The 13,824-nt window shown below is 41.0% G+C and overlaps 2 protein-coding genes across 15 annotated transcripts in view; one reads left to right on the forward strand and one right to left on the reverse strand.

Annotated features, from left to right (window-relative positions):
* Window positions 1-9,574, reverse strand: part of ZRANB3 (zinc finger RANBP2-type containing 3) — a 374,344-nt gene extending 364,770 nt beyond the window's left edge. For 3 of the 4 annotated variants that reach the window (XM_055087541.1, XM_028477392.2, XM_028477390.2), the window contains exon 1: window positions 9,503-9,574. The gene's annotated coding sequence lies outside the window, so the exon portion shown is untranslated. Of the gene's footprint in view, window positions 1-6,487; window positions 6,533-9,502 lie in introns of all 4 variants that reach the window. The other variant, XM_055087543.1, reaches the window with a different exon arrangement.
* A 290-nt stretch (window positions 9,575-9,864) lies between these two features.
* R3HDM1 (R3H domain containing 1) overlaps window positions 9,865-13,824 on the forward strand; it is a 188,304-nt gene continuing 184,344 nt past the window's right edge. For all 11 annotated transcript variants that reach the window (XM_007129468.3, XM_028477402.1, XM_007129471.3 and 8 more), the window contains exon 1: window positions 9,865-10,020. The gene's annotated coding sequence lies outside the window, so the exon portion shown is untranslated. The remainder of the gene's footprint in view (window positions 10,021-13,824) is intronic.

The following is a 13,824-nucleotide window of genomic DNA, read 5'->3' on the forward strand; positions in this document are numbered from 1 at the left end:
CTGGAGGAATCAGACTCCCTGACTTCAGACTATACTACAAAGCTACAGGAAGCAAGACAATATGGTACTGGCACAAAAACAGAAATATAGATCAATGGAACAGGATAGAAAGCACACAGATAAACCCATGCACCTATGGTCATCTAATCTATGACAAAGTTGGCAAGGATATATGGCGGAGAAAAGACAGTCTTTTCAATAAGTGGTGCTGGGAAAACTGGACAGCTACATGTAAAAGAATGAAATTAGAACACTCCCTAACACCATACACAAAAATAAACTCAAAATGGATTAGAGACCTAAATGAAAGACTGGACACTATCAAACTCTTAGAGGAAAACATAGGAAGAACACTCTTTGACATAAATCACAGCAAAACCTTTTTTGACCCATCTCCTAGAGTAATGGAAATAAAAACAAAAGTAAACAAATGGGACCTAATGAAAGTTAAAAAATTTTGCACAGCAAAGGAAACCATAAACAAGACGAAAAGACAATCCTCAGAATGGGAGAAAATATTTGCAAACGAATCAACGGACAAAGGATTAATCTCCAAAATATATAAACAGCTCATGCAGCTCAAAATTAAAAAAACAAAGAACCCAATCCTAAAATGGGCAGAGGACCTAAATAGACATTTCTCCATAGAAGACATAGAGACGGCCAAGAAGCACATGAAAAGCTGCTCAACATCACTAATTATTAGAGAAATGCAAATCAAAACTACAATGAGGTATCACCTCACACCAGGTAGAATGGGCATCATCAGAAAATCTACAAACAACAAATGCTGGAGAGGGTGTGGAGAAAAGGGAACCCTCTTGCACTGTTGGTGGGAATGTAAATTGATACAGCCACTATGGAGAACAGTATGGAGTAGTGTGATTAATTGGGCGATTGGGACTGACATGTACACACTGATGTGTATAAAATTGATGACTAATAAGAACCTACTGTATAAAAAAGTAAATAAAATAAAATTTAAAAAGAAAAGAATCTGTATAGCATAGGGAACTCCACTTCACGGTACAGTAGAAATTAACACAACATTGTAAAACAACTATACCCCAATTTAAAAATAAATAAAATAAAAGGGAAAAAATAAAGAAGAAAAAAAGCAAGGACCCTAGAGTCTTTCATTCTACAGGCAACTGTTTTTAGAATAATGATAAAATAACTCCCACTTATTGACTGACCTCTTTCTGTGAGGCAGTACACTGGGAAATATTAGGAAATCTCCTGTAATTCCCAAAACAACTCAGAAAGATAAGTATCATTATCCTCACATTAAGGACAAAAAAACTGAGGTTCAGAGATATTAGATAAGTTATCACCAGTTAGTAACGTAAAAGTCTGAATTTTTGCTATTACGCAACACTGCCTCTTAAAATCACTCATTCAACAAATAATTATTGTCTATTATGTACTAGGGATATACTAGGCATCGCAGAGGGTACCAGGTAAACAAAGATGAATTTGTGTCATTGTAGTCTACCTTTCAGCTAAATCTAAGATGAAAATAACAGTTATAAACAAATAATTGCAACACAAGGCAATAAGCGCTTATGAAAGAAGTATGCATAAGAATACCACACATAAGTGGGAGTGTTGAATCCTGTAAGGTAGCAAGCAATCAAAGAAGACTTCAGTTAGGAAAAAAAATGCTTGGAACATAGTACACATTATTTAAATATTTGATGTAACTCTTAAATTGAAACTTGAAGGAAGCATGGAGTTTGCCGGTAGAGAATCAAGATAAGGATATTCTAGGGAGAAAGAAGCCATATTTCCAATACCACAGTTTCAGAAAATACTAAGCAGTTTAGTATAGCTAAAAAATAAGATGCTTTGTGATAAATGGTAAAGAAGTAAAAACAGGTCAGGTCAGGGAGGTTCTCATATGCCATGCTAAAAAGAGTTTGGACTTTATTTAGTCTGTAAGAAATTGGGAGCCTTTTCTAGAGTTTAACCAAGTTGCTACTTTACAAAGATTACTTTGTCAAATTTGGAAGAATGGACAACCTTTTCGAAGGCTACTACAAATAGTCCGGGTAGTACAATTTATAATCTCTTTAGCTTCAAACTCCTACATCTAATTACCTACCTGACATTTTGAAAATCTCAAAGTATTGGGCTACACCCGGCAGGCCTACAAGGCCTGCGCTTGCCCAGCTTTAAGACCGAAGAATGAGCCTGGAGTCAGCAACAGAGACATCAGTGGTTTAATGGATGAGGGAGTTTACATGCCTGAAGCAGGGTCCTGGAGCAATACCCAACCTTGTGCGGTGCAAGGCAGGCAGGACAAGGTGGCAGTAATCGCTCCCAGGGGTTAGGAGAGATTACCACTTATAGGGGAATTGACGCAGGTTGGGGCATTAGTTACCAGGGAAACCAGTAGTGGGACACGCCCCTCACTGCCCCTTTGATAAGAACAATCACTATCTGGGGCCTGGGGAAAAGACTCACAGCAAGGTCAGTCAGGTGAGTTGGGTGTATGTGAAGCATGCAGGGATGAAGCAGGGGACGTACAGAGAGCAAGAGAACAACCATCTTAAGTGGCCTGACCATACACATAGACCCTCCTAGCCTAAATGTCCAAAACCAAAGTCTTGATTTCTCTATCAAATTGTGTGCTCCGTGACCAAATCTCTCAGTAACATTGCAACCCTGCAAGTTACTCAAACCAGCAACCTGAGTTCATTCTTGATTTCTGCTTCCTAACCACCAAATTATATCCACTTACTATTAATTATTCCTAAAATATATCTCAAATCCATTCAGTTCTTTCCAGTTCCATTGCCATCACCAACCCCAAGCCATCAGTGCTCAACTGGAATACTGCAGTAATTCCCAACTGGACTCTCCTACATTTTCCTTAATATCAATTCGTTTCCTTTAAGCACTTAACTGTGATTGACAATTATTTTCATCTGTTTACTCCCTCCTATTAGAATGCCTTCATAAAGTCAAGAACCACAAACGTCCTGCTTATCGCTGTTTTACTTCAGTACTCTAGCATCAGCCAGGTCAACAGAAACAATATTAACAAAACCCTTTTTTTTCTGGTTGAAAGTGATGTGTTTTTGTTTTTTTGTTTGTTTGTTTTTTCGGTATGCGGGCCTCTCACTGTTGTGGCCTCTCCCATTGCGGAGCGCAGGCTCAGTGGCCATGGCTCACGGGCCCAGCCACTCTGCGGCATGTGGGATCTTCCCAGACTGGGGCACGAACCCATGTCCCCTGCATCGGCAGGCAGATTCTCAACCACTGCGCCACCAGGGAAGCCTGAAAGTGATGTGTTTTAAAAGTAATTTGTCTTAATTAACGTTCCATTATAGAACCAAAGGATTATACTTTACAAACTTGAAATTTCTGCACATAGGAATAAGATATAGGGGAGATTAATATATTTAAAAAGCTACTTATTCTACTAAAAAACAAACAAACAAACAAAACCCAACATACACTTACTAAATACCAGGCACTATTTCAAGTATTTTACATATATTAAGTCATTTAAGCCTCATAATGGCCTGTGACTTCTTTTATCTCAATTTTACAGATAAGGAAACAAAGACACTTGATAAAGTAATCTGCCCAAGGTCACTCAAGGAGTACAAGGCAGAATGCACAATCAAGCCTAGGCAGCCTGGAGCCCATCCTCTTGACCATTACCTAATACCTCTCATAGTAGACAGTTAATATTTCTTGACCAAATAAACAACTGAGATAGAGAGTAAAGGAGAATAGAAGAGGAATAGATTTAGGGGATATGATGAATTTGAAGTACTCTGAAAAGGCTATGAGGTACAGTGGAATAAGTAGTTATAAATAGAGATAAGAATTCACAAGTCAGCAGGTCCTACAGAAAGCCACCTACAAAACGTTAGTCTGTATGAAAAGTGATTATATAATTTAAAAAATTAGATGTGCTCTTAAACTGTCACCATTTACATCCAACTCTGTAATACAAACATGTTTTAACAAAGCACAGAATGCCTCATTGAACACTGACCGTACTATGAAAAATTCTGTATTGCCTTTAAGTAGTATTTCAAATCTATATAAAGTTAAATTTGTATTTTGTTAAAATATAAAAGTGCAGATATTGGGACTTCCCTGGTGGTGCAGTGGTTAAGACTCCATGCTTCCACTGCAGGGGCCGGGGGTTTAATCCCTGGTTGGGGAACTAAGATCCAGCAAGCTAAGCGAAGCAGCCAAAAAATTTAAAAAATAAAAGTGCAGATGTTTGTTTTGTTTTGTTTTGTTTCTTTCAGATGTTTGTTTTTAACTTGACAAAATGACACCAAAATACAAGAAAATGTGACAAGGACAAGAAAATGTCTAAAAAAGTGGAAGCACACCATACATGCCAGATATCAAAACATACTATAAAGTTATAGAAATTAAGAAAATGGGTACGGTACAAGTCAAAGAAAAGACAGAACAATGAAAGAGAAGAGAATCCAAACAAACCAAGTGTATATATATATATATAGTGAAACCAAATGTAACAGTAAAAATTATATATACATATTATGTTTTATTATCTACTTCTAATCATTATTAAGCTTTTCTAAGCGTCACAAATAATCTAGAAACCATAAGGGAAAAGACATAAATTTTGACACTAAAATAATTTACACTATGTCATAGAAAACAGCATTAAAAAGTTAAAAAGACAAATTTCAAAATGAGAATAAAGGCAAAATACATGACAAGGAGTTAAAAACCTAAGAAGTAATTTCTTTAAAATTACTAAGGGACTATGATAGATAACAACAGTCTATTCAAAAGAGTAGACAACAATGGACAATATACACATAAAAGATGCTCAACATCAACAGAATTCAACTAGACAGAATTAAATATGTGAGGGATCACTTTTTACAATCAGACTGGATAGAATAAAAGATGGGAAACAGGTGCTCTCACACACTGTTAGGAAAGACAATAGGCATAACCTTTCTGTAGAGCAATTTAGGAATTATAGAGTATTGTATTAATAAATAACACTAAATAATACTATTTCTAAAAAGTTAGATTTAAGGGATAATCAGGCAAGCATACAAAAATGGTGTTCATGACAGCATTGCTTTTAAAAGTTAATAATTGATCCAGCAATCCTACTTCTGGGTATACATACATGTATATACATACCCAGAAGTATACATATACCTGTACGTGTACATGTATATACATGTATATATTGGGACTTCCCTGGTGGCACAGTGGTTAAGAATCCGCCTGCCAATGCAGGAGACATGGATTTGATCCCTGGTCCGGGAAGATCCCACATGCCACGGAGCAACTAAGCCTGTGTGCCACAACTACTGAGCCTGCACTCAAGAGCCTGTGAGCCACAACTACTGAGCCCTCGTGCCACAACTACTGAAGCCTGTGTGCCTAGAGTCCGTGCTCCACAACAAGAGAAGCCACCACAACGAGAAGCCCGCACACCACAATGAAGAGTAGCCCCTGCTCACCGCAACTAGAGAAAGCCCACGCACAGCAAAGGAGACCCAACGCTGCCAAAAATAAGTAAATAATACATATATATATATATATATATATATATACCCAGAAGTATACATATGTATATACATATATCCGAAAGAACACCAATATCCAAAAGAACTAAAAACATATCTTGAAGAGATATTCGCACCCATTCACTGCAGCATTATTCACAACAGCCAAGAAGTGGAAGCAACCTAAATGTTCACTGGCAGATGAATGGATAAACAAAATATGGTGTATATAAACAATGGAATATTAATTCAGCCTAAAAAAAAAGGAAGTCCTGTCATATGCCACAACATGAATGAACCATGATGGCATGACGCTAAGTAAAATAACCCAGTCACAGAAGGACAAATACTACATGATTCCATTTATATGTGGCATCTAAAGTCAAACTCTTAGAAACAGAAAGTAGAATGGTGGTTGCCAGGGGCTGCAGAAGGCAGGAAAAGAACAGTTGTTGATCAATGAGTAGAGAGTCTCAGTTTTGCAAGATGAAAAAGTTCCAGAGATCTGTTGCATGACAAGGTGCATATACTTAACACTAACTACTGTTCTGTACGCTTACAATTGGTTAAGATGGTAAAGTTTATATATTTTTTACCACAATCAAAAAAGAAGTTAATCAAAAATAATGTAAATATCCATCAGGTAGGAACTGGTTATGTTAGAAACATACAATCTAATACCAGAGAGCCATCAAAACTGATATTGAGGACTTCCCTGGTGGCGCAGTAGCTAAGAATCCACCTGCCAATGCAGGGGACAAGGGTTCGATCCCTGGTGCGGGAAGATCCCACATGCCGCGGAGCAACTAAGCTGGTGCACCACAACTACTGAGCCTGCGCTCTAGAGCCCGCGTGCCACAACTACTGAAGCCTGCATGCCTAGAGCCCGTGCTCTGCAACAAAAGAAGCCACCACAATGAGAAGCCCGCTCACTGCAACAAAGAGTAGCCCCCACTCACCGCAACTAGAGAAAACCTGCGCGCAGCAACGAAGACCCAACGCAGCTAAAAATAAATAAATAAAATAAATAAATTTATTTTTTTAAAATGATATTGATTTTCAGTCATATCCACAGCCTATTTCTGAGTCAAAAAACAGTTACAAAAAGTGCAAAATAGGGGACTTCCCTGGTGGTCCAGCAGTTAAGACTCCACACTCACAATGCAGGGGACCCGGGTTCGATCCCTGGTCAGGGAACTAGATCCTGCAGGATGCAATGAAGATCCCTCACAAGGCAACAAAGATCCTGAATACTGCAACTAAGACCCAGCGCAGCCAAAATAAAGAAATAAATTTTTTTAAAAAGACCAAAGTAGTATTATACTATTCATACGCATGTCTGTACCTATTAGAGATCTGTAAGGATATTCAGCAAGATTTAATAGTCGTATTTCTGGCTAATAGGAATACAGATTACTTTTAAAAAATATTTTCCTGTGTTTTTAAATACAATGAGTATGTATTATGTGATGCCAAAGGATAGCTCAAAAGAGGAAGTGACTGCCACCACTGGTTCCAGAATCCTAGGATGGAATTTCACATTTCTCACTATATGCCTGGCATATATTGGGGGATCAATAAATATTTGAGAAGCAGGAATCAGCAGTGGTTAAGAGCTCAGGAATGAGACAGATCTGGATATGAATCTCAGCTCCAAAATTTACTAATCAAGGGCTTAAAGTCTTATTCAGGGTGGGGAGGGATAAACTGGGAGATAAGGATTGACATACACACCACTATATATAAAATAGATAACTAATAAGGACCTACTGTATAGCACAGGGAACTCTATTAAATACTCTGTAATGACCTTCATGGGGAAAGAACCTAAAAAAGAGGGGATACATGTATATGTATGACTGATTCACTGTGCTATACAGTAGAAACGAACACAACATTTTAAATCAACTGTACCGCAATAAAAAAAATTTTTTTTAAGTCTTACTGAACTTCACTGAACTCCAACTTCTTCAAGTATAAAACATCACAGAACGACACTTGCAGATTGTTGAAGGGAACATGTACTGAAAGCACTTAACACCATTCCTGGCTCAGAGGAAGCACTCAATAAAATGATGGCCATTACTATTTATTGACTTGATTTACACTAGAAGCCCTCACGACAAAAAAAAAATAAGCATCTATATAAGACTCTTCTGCTTAATTGTATGAAATTCCCAGCTGCATTAAAAAGCAAGAGTCAACACTTTCTTTGGTGGAACCAGAACACTGTGGCTGAAAGGTATGATTACATTCCTATATCTAGGATTACAACATAAAATTTACCATCTAGTAGATGCATAAACACGACTCATGAGTATAGGACACAGACTTATTAATGCTTCAATTTAAAAAAAATAAAGAAAATATGCTTATTTCAGTCCACAAGTAGAATGGAAAAAGTAACTACAAAACATGACTAATGAAGACTTGACTTAATTTAGAGAGACATTAGAAGAACAAGTAACACTACGATTCATTTCGTTTGGCCTGTTTTCCTCACTACTTTTGGACGAGGAGCCTGTCTTTTTGGCACTACTCTCCCCGCAAAGTCTGGCATAGTGCCTAATACAGTATAAGTGCTCAATAAATATTTACAAGATGATTTCTAAGAGAAAGTATTAGAGAAACCGCGGAGAAAATTGAGTTAGAATTTATCTGAGAAAGTCTCAGTCAAAATTATAGGAAAAAGAGTTTAAAACGAGAGCCATCAGGTTTGGGGAGGGAAGGCCTTTCCTGATAACACCTTCTGCATCTCTTTTGTTCAATGAGTTTCCCAAACAACCTCAAAGGGAGCGTCCAACAGTAAAAACACACTCAACTTTGTCCCCCGACGGGGGGCATAAACCAGGGCCTAACGTGCTAAGCTTGTTAGGCTTTTGGCTCCAAAGTTTTTCTAATGATCTGTATTCATCGGTGTACTATAGTTGGCACCCTATCGACGCTTGTTTAATGTATGCTTTACATTAATATATAAAAAAAAGAATAGGACCATTCTCATCAATCATGAGCCCTTCTGTAGCGTTTCTCCTTCGAAACAGACTTTAGAAGTAGGTTTGTAAGAGTGGGAGGAGTTAGCTCAGAACTTCTGAGCCGGTTCTTTTTAGTCAAACTGAAGACGTGAAGGTTTTAGAGGCACCCTCCACAAATATATGGGTGCAATCTAATCCTGAGCAACTCAAAAGACAAAAACAGTGTGACTCGGGGAGTGAAGAGTGCGGTGGATCATGGCATTCTGGACTTGGGAACTACCCTCCCCCCATCCCATGTCACCCACTCTTAATTAAAATGCAATTAAATTCCATTCAGCTTCCTATCTCTCACGTAAGAAATTACCAACTTGCCCGCCACGCCACTCCCAGACGGCCACACCTGGTGTATTCGCTGCAGAATCTCCAACTCCCGCCACAGGTTTGGCCTGTGTCCGCCGCAAAGCGGAAGTCACTTCAAAGGGACAAACTGAAAGTAAGAGAGTGTAAACACCAGGAATCTAAAACTCCTACGGCGTTCTTAGAAAACTCTTCCTCGACTACCTTTCGCTTCTAACCCTTCTCTCTTCTGCTAGGTTGCTGAAAAGGCTTCACCACTGCCCTGCGACTACTTCCCCGCCCCAAACTCCAAATCATTCAAAAGTTTGTCCTTTCTCATTGGCCAATGAGGCGGCGTGGGTACCTCCCAGGAACTACAACTCCCGTCAGGCGTCGCGGGAAGCAAACGGATGAGATGAAATGGGCGGGGGCAAAGCACGTTGAGAACTGTAGTTGGCTGCAAGCCGAAGAGAGCAATCACCCCGCCTTTCCTCGCTGAGGCTGGAGAACCAGGTGTTCGGCTTAGAGCCTGTTACTGCTGAGGGGAGGAGCCAAGTCCTTAAGCAGCAGTCCCCACTTCCCACCACATGGAGGACGAAAATTTTCCTTTACTCCTATAAAGCAATATAAATACTCCTTGAAAAAATATGGTTGTCTTTCCAATACCTCCAGGTCAGTAAAAACTTCCAGAACTCCCCCACCTCGGCCTCCGACTCGTGGGAAAAGGTGGCTGTTTTACAAGTGGGCAAAATGGCTGTCCTCTTAGGTTTATCATTGGTTGTCCTTTGTGTCCTTCAAGGGCGGATACTTACAGCCGATTGGCTCTTTTTCCCTTGTGGGTGGAGAAAGACTTGGCTTGGCTCTCCCGCGGCCCGGGAGACGATGAAGGGGTGGAGAGAAGGCAGTTTGTTCAGGCGTGATTGGATGATCCTCATGTCACTCCGAGGATGTACAACCTATGATTTGTCTACTGCCCCTCAACGAGAACGAAGAGGCGGAGCTAGTGCGTGGTGGGAAGGGGCGGGATTTTGCCTGCCGCGGCTGCCGCTGGAGCCGGTGTCCGGGCTGGTGATGGGGTTAATTCCCTTTCGTAAGACTCTTACTTGCACCCACCCAGCCCCGCCGTCGCCCCGCCGCGCCGCGCTCCAACCGCCTCCTCCTCCTCCTCCTCCTCAGTAACGCGGGTAAGAGATGCCCTCCCCTCCCCCCTCCAGCTCCCCGGGAATAACGCGCTTCGCTCCCCTCCCCCGCCCGCCAACCGGTAGCGCTAACGGAGGAGGCAGGCAGGGGAGAAGATGTGGTGTGTGCGAAGGTGGCCTTCCCCGCCGAGCGGTCGGCGCTCCAGCCAAGGCCCCGCCGAGGTGCTGCTGCTGCCAGCCTCGCCGGGAGGTCGGGTTCCGAGGGAGCCCCGGCTCGCCTGGCCCGCCGCTGCGGCTGCGGCTGCGGCTGCGGCTGCATCTGCATCCAGTACCTTGTGCCCACCGCCCCCACCCGGGGGCCATGTGAAAAGCAAACCCCTCGAGGCCTAGCGGAGGAGGCAGGGGAAAGGTTCCCAAGTCCCTGCCATGGCTGCTGCTGCTTGCTTTTGCAGCCCTAAGGATTCGGGAACCAGCCACAGCAGGCCTGCCCGGAGCGGGTGCCGTGCGTGGCTCTCCTCTCCCGGGTGGCTGGCGCCGGTGCCCCAGGCTCCCCGGCTCACCCCACGGCCGCCACACCCGGCCTTGCACCCCGAGAATTTTTAGAAAGGAAGTAAGGCATTCCGACCGTTTGGTGAAATGTTAGGTGGTGCATTTTGCGTGTGGTACCAGAAAAAGCACAATGGGAATATTGGAAAGAAAGTTGAATGACTGTCAGTGCCACGGACTTCGGGGATCAGATTTACACACATCATGGGTGAGCCTTAGGCTCTGCCCCCCAGATTCCTGTGTGTTTGAAGTTTTTCGTCTCTCTCTTTTTTTGTTGCTAGGTGCAGAGGAGAGTGCCTCTGTTCTTTGAGCTTGCTCTTATGCAGAAACAAACTGTTGAGGCCATCAGGTCCCGCGTATAATTGGGGTAGCAAGTCAACTAAGTAAAAGACAAAGAGAGCTTAGTAAATAGCAGATGATTTTTCTAATATGATTTTCCTGAAAAAAAAAGTGTGTATATAGACATGTATATTTGTATATATGTATATTTGTATATATGTATATGCATGTATGTATATATCTATTAGGTTATGCTTTGCCTGATTGTAATTCTGAAGAAACCCTCTGCTTTTAGCCTAAATGTCTATGATTACAAGAACTTTTGAATAATGAAAAGATGGTTAAAGTCAACCTGGCAGCCCACCTACTTGTAATATTTGAAACAGTAAAATCTGTGTAATATTTAACATAGTAGGATACCAGTGTGACTAGGTTAATTGGACACACCTCAGCTTAACAAAATTTGACATGTTTGGCCATATTGGAGAGGGAATGATAACAAAATTTGACATATTTGACCATATTTGAGAGGGAATGCTTCTTTCTCACGTGTTGATTGAGTGCTCATCTTTTCAGTCCTTGCTGCTTTGTGGGGGGGTGAATATGTTCTTAAATAATGGATTCTATAATTTGTTGTAGACATGTCTGTAATCAGAGGTAAAACCCCGGGCCCAGTCCTGAGGCTTACTTGTTACCAGAATAAACTTGGGTTCTGAAGAAATACCTGAGTTTTGACTAAGCATTGGACCATTTCTTCAGGGTCTGAGAAGACTATAATGGCTTAATGATCTTCCATATTCCATAACTAATATACCTAGAGAATTGACATAGACCCACAGATTCAGGACCTGAAAGAAATTTGGATGGTGTGTTAGAATTAAAAAATGAAACCCTGAGTATAACCTTGAAGGGTAAGTCCCCTCAGCTCCCCACAAAAAGTACCCATAGCATACATTACTCAGCATAGCATTTTCTAAAACTTGTTGGGTAATTGATAAATTACTACAATGCTTTCAGATCTCATGTGCCTTATGTACAGAAAGGACTGATGAAAATGTAGGAGGCTTCTGTATTCTCTTATTAGCTGCAGGACCCCTCTGTGAGCCTCAGTTCAGTTTCCTCATCTATAAAATGGGGGTGGTTATTCTTAACTCACAGAGTTGTGAGGATTAGAGATGAAGTATGTAAAGCCTCTCACATTGTGCCTAACATATAGTATGTATCAATATGTTAAATATTAACTATTGTTATTTTCACACGTTAAGAGAATGAGTTTGTTTCTCAAGCGCACACGGTATTGTTGGAGCCTCAGAACATGTTCTGTTAGTGAGGAGTACTGTGGGGATTTTCGTTTATGTTGTGACTTTAAGTGCAGTTCGTAATTAGCCATTTTCAAAGGGAAAGGTTTGTGGGAAATTGGTCATCAGGTACAAAAGAGTTATTTTTTTTACAGGAGATTTTTTTAAAATAATTTTTTGGAAACATCTAGTCTTTGTTGTTTTATTTATTTTTATTATTATTATTATTTTTTGGCTGCGTTGGGTCTTTGTTGCTGTGCACAGGCTTCCTCTAGTTGCATCGAGCCAGGGCTACTCTTCATTGCTCTGCACGGACTTCTCATTGCGGTGGCTTCTCTTGTTGCGTAGCACGTACTCTAGGCGCACAGGCTTCAGTAGTTGTGGCTCGTGGGCTCTAGAGTGCAGGCTCAGTAGTTGTGGCTCATGGGCTCTAGGGTGCAGGCTCAGTAGTTGTGGCGCACGGGCTTAGTTGCTCCGTGGCACGTGGGATCTTCCCGGACCAGGGCTCAAACCCGTGTCCCCTGCATTGGCAGGCAACTTCTTAACCACTGCGCCACCAGGGAAGTCCCTATAGGAGATTTTTTTATTTTGCAGTAAAATGCAGGTGTTTGTTGACTATTTCAAATGGATTATCTGGAATAAAAGTATGTGGTAAATTATTTTAGTGATAAATCATTATAATATCTTTTAAATTTTATTTAGCTGATGTTTCAAGATCAAGTTTATATAGTTGCTATCCACATTCATTGTGCTACCAGGGGCAAGCAACTGTTGAACTCTTTATAGTGTTAAGATTAAGCAAGTTGTTTGAATTTGTGATGGCCATAGGCTTATTACTGTTTTGTTGCTGTTTTTAATTCTCATTATTTATCAGTTCTTAATTGTTTCTTTTCTGTGGTACAACATGCCAGACACACTGTTCCTTTCTCCTCCCAGGCACTTTTGAAAACGTACTGGGTCTTCACACATAATAGTGTCCTGGAGTTTGTACAGTGAGACAAATTTAAAGTTAGCCTGAAAACAGTTTTATTATGAAGCCTTCTGACAGTAATTCCAGGCCAGGGTTCAAGGCAGCTACACCTTATGCTGAATAGCGAGCTGAAATATATAATGTTATGGTGGACCTCTGAAGTTACTGAACCCAGTACAGTTGGATGCTCCTTCGAGGGACGTTAAATGGCAGCAGCGTAGAAAATTTTGTAGATTGAAATACACTTTTTCAAATATTATGCAGAAGATAAGAATTGCCGAGTAATGAAAGAGATGTTCTTGTACTGGCACTATAGAACACATAATTATACCCGTTTGAGTTAATGTTAAGTTTTGTGGTTTTTTTAAATAAATATGTTTATTTTTATTATTTTATTTTTGGCTGCATCGTGTCTCCGTTGCTGCGCACGGGCTTTCTCTAGTTGCAGTGAGCGGGGGCTACTCTTCGTTGTGGTGCGCAGGCTTCTCATTGCAGTGGCTTCTCTTGTTGCAGAGTACGGGCTCTAGGCACGTGGGCTTCAGTTGTTGTAGCACGTGAGCTTCAGTAGTTGTGGCTTGCGGGCTTTAGAGCGCAGGCTCAGTACTTGTGGCGTATGGGTTTAGTTGCTCTGCAGCATGTGGGATCTTCCCAGACCAGGGATCGAACCCGTGTCCCCTGCATTGGCAGGCAGATTCTTAACCACTGTGCCACCAGGGAAGTCCCTAATGTTAAGTTTTAATTCCTTAGAAATAAAGA

Source organism: Physeter macrocephalus, chromosome 2 (genome assembly GCF_002837175.3).
Source record: "Physeter macrocephalus isolate SW-GA chromosome 2, ASM283717v5, whole genome shotgun sequence".
NCBI lineage: Eukaryota > Metazoa > Chordata > Mammalia > Artiodactyla > Physeteridae > Physeter > Physeter macrocephalus.